The sequence below is a fragment of the Capsella rubella genome, unplaced genomic scaffold (assembly GCF_000375325.1).
Source record: "Capsella rubella cultivar Monte Gargano unplaced genomic scaffold, Caprub1_0 scaffold_2, whole genome shotgun sequence".
NCBI lineage: Eukaryota > Viridiplantae > Streptophyta > Magnoliopsida > Brassicales > Brassicaceae > Capsella > Capsella rubella.
The window spans coordinates 7176357-7179898 of record NW_006238922.1 but is presented as its reverse complement, the minus strand read 5'-3'; the positions used below and the strand labels follow the sequence as shown (position 1 = coordinate 7179898).

At 36.8% G+C, this 3542-nt stretch overlaps 1 non-coding gene across 1 annotated transcript; it reads left to right on the top strand.

The window, feature by feature from the left end:
- Positions 1-2636: 2636 nt before the first annotated feature.
- Positions 2637-2743, top strand: LOC111832237. Its single transcript, XR_002835276.1, has one exon. It is a non-coding gene; the product is annotated as a small nucleolar RNA R71 (small nucleolar RNA).
- The last annotated feature ends 799 nt before the right edge of the window (positions 2744-3542 follow it).

The following is a 3542-nucleotide window of genomic DNA, read 5'->3' as shown; positions in this document are numbered from 1 at the left end:
CAAAATATCAAGCAAATGATTCAAACCAAAGTCCTCAAAGATAGTTCAAAGGTGCTTCAATCAATCATCGTACTCTCAAATATTTTCTCATGCCTAAGTTAATGCAATCTTCTAGTTCATTCTCATTCCATTAGCAAAAACTCACAATCAAGTTGAAACATCTCTTTAACATTCATTAAAGTGTTTGGCGCGGTCTCGCAAATGGTAAGTGAATCAATCTCAATCGGTTTAGGGTAAAGGCTTTTTGAGGTGGCTTTGTTTGTTTGTTTCTTTGGGTGACTAACTCGCAAATGAAAGGAATGCTAGACAATCATGAAATCCATCTAAGACCAAGAACAATTTATGCATACAAAGATTAGCTCTTGTTGTTCTACCCATCTTATATATAGGATCCTAATTTCTACCCTTTGCAAACCTTTTTCTTTCTTTCTTTTCAAACCACACCCAATGGACACTTTTGGTCTCTTTTCTTATCAACACAACCCTCATGATCAAAACCTTATTATTCATAAGCCACCTAGGGAACCCTTTCTTTAAACACTAAACTCTTATTTAATCCCACTTTCTTTGTCAACCTTTGCAAAACTTTTCCTTTTTTGGAGACTATCTTACCCAATTCTTTCTTTTACTTAGGTCTAGAGCTTTCTTTCTTATAACTTTAATTCCCTAGGGACTCCTTTTAAACTCAATGATCAAACTTTTCACTTCTTATTCCAACCTTTTCTTCTTCTTCTTTCTCACAAACCCAACCCAAATGTATAATCTAACCACCTAACTCTTTCATTCCCTTCCTAATAGCTAGCTCAAAAATTTCCAAATACTAGCTAAAACAAGAGCTAATACCTTGTCGTTCTCGATTCTCTCAAGATTTCACAATCTATAACATTATCAAGAAGAGACCTCACTCACAAATCATTTCATGGGATGAAAAGAAAGGTCAAGGTTAAGGGTAAAGGGACTTTCGAATCATTCAAGAGAGTGGTGAAAGGGTATATGATTCGATTAAGAAGAATTTACCATGAGAATGCATTCAAAATCCATAAGCGAGAAAACTAGATTCAAATTAAGTCCAAATACATAGAGATGCTTCAAACATCATGTAAGTTTCACAAAAGAAAAGATTGCTTTCAAAGAATGCAAAGGTCTAAGCATGAATTTTCATTTCTTTCCAAGATGATCAAGCAACAATGAACCATGATCGAGGGCTTTAATTTCAGTCATAAGATTGAATTTCAACAAGGCATATGAATCATCACTTCCAATGCTTGTGCAAATGCAAGCTATATGCTACTAGACTCAATCCTAAAGATAGAAATGACTATGCAAAACTACATGCATGCTTTTGAATTTTTCAAAATTTTCAAATTTTTTTGATTTTTCTCAAAACAAAGCTATTAACAAATGCAAGACTCAAGAGAATGAAAAACAAAACAAAACACATCATTAGATACCTAGTCCCTCCCCCAAACTTAATTCACACCGTCTCGGTGTAATAAAAGGATGAGGAAGAGACTAACAAAAAAGAAATCAAAATAAGACTTAAAACGGTATATACAATGAAAGGTGAAGCCATACCTTGGCCCTAGTTGTGAACCTTAGGGAGGAGAGTGAGAGGAGGAGTGGAACTCCTTGGTAGGCTAGTTGGAGGGGTTCAAAGAGTGTGGAGATTGGAATGGTTGGTCCGTGTTACACCATTGAGGTTGATGGTGATGACCCTTGAGAGGAACTCTTGAAGTCTATCTTGGTCGTTTTGAAGTTCGGGTTGGATTCTTGCTTTGGCACTTGCAAAAGGAGTAGAAGAACCCTTACACTTCACCTTATACTCAATTTTTCCATCTATTAGCTTCAAGGGATGCAAGCTCATGGTGTTAGAGGAAGGAACAAAGTTGGGAGGGTGGGTTTGTTTCTTCTTCCTCTTGTTGGCTTCAAGGCATCTTTTAGCTTTACCTAAATACTCCTCTTCACCATTGTCTTTAAACTCATCAACTAAAGAGGCTAGACACTCACCATCCATGATGTTTTCATCAAGCTTTATGGTCTCTTTATTCCTCACATTAACAACTTTGATCTCTTCATCTTGATAAGTCAAGTCTCTCGTCACTTTCTTACTCTTCATATCTTCATGTTGAGAAACCAAGCTAGTGATCTTACCATTAAGAGCATTGTACATCTCATCAATCTTGTTGTGCATATCGACACATCTCTTACCAAGATCCATATAATCCTTAGTTTGGCCTTCTAAAACTTGTTTCAACATGGAATTCACTTCATTATCTTGAGGAGAAGGTTGAATATGAGATTGTCCTTGGTTTGAGAATTGAGACCTTGGTTTGAATCCTTGCTTTTGTTGAACTTGGAATGATCCCTCTTGTTGTTGTTGCATCTTCAAGAACTTCTCCACATTCTCTAATTTGTCTTGCAAATATCTCCACGTGTAACCGTCTTGTGATATCTCTATAGACGATTTATCACATATCTCATTGCATCTTTCATCACTTTCGGCCAAATTCTCAACAAGTAACTCTCCTTGTTCAACGGTGAGGTTTCCAAAACATCCTTTACTAGCCACGTCCAATCTCCATTTTAGCTCCTTACTAACTCCTCTATATAAAATACTAAGGATAGCTTCCTTGTTGAATCCATGATGAGGACAATCTCGAGTATATCCGTTAAGTCTTCCCCACGCTTCATAGAAACTTTCATTGATACCTTGCTCAAAGCCCATTATGTCCTTCCTCACTTTGGCCGTTCTTTTCTTAGAGTAGAACTTGAGAAGGAATATCCTTTTACAATCATCCCAAGAGTTGACCAAATGTGATGGTATTGCTCTCTCCCATCGGCTTGCTTTTTCTCCAAGAGAAAATGGAAACAAAATGAGCTTGATACTATCATCGGGCACACCTCCAATTCTAAATGTGCTACACAACCTCTCAAAGGAGTACAAATGATCATATGGATTCTCCATAGCTAGTCCCAAGAATTTAGAACCTTGAATCAATCGAATCAAACTTGGCTTGATTTCATAATCATTGGCTTCTATTGGAGGAGGTCGAATTCCATATCTTGACTCATGACAATGAGGAACATCAAAGCTTCCTATTGTGGTTGTCTCCTCTCGAGCATAAGTTGGATTTACTCTCAAATCTTGAGGTTGTGGAGCTTGAATAGTGTTAGTACGAATGTCCACATCCAACACCTTAAATGACATTGTCTTCCCATTCTTCTTGTTTTGATTTGAGTACCTTTGAAAGCACAAGAGAATCAAAGAAGACAAGTTAGTAACAACAAACAAAAGAGAGCTCATCATCTCAACTAGATGTGTGAATCTAATCATATGCGAAAAGTAAATGGCTTAGTCTCAAGCAAAAATGAAATCCTAATGGCTAATTGATATTGCTCCCCGGCAGCGGCGCCAAATTGATGTAGCGATTTTTACCCGACCAATTAAATTATCGAACCTCAAGGAGCAATTAATTAACACACCAAGAATACACAAATTTGTTTAATCTAAGCTTAATAAGAGATGAGTTTTGATTTCTAAA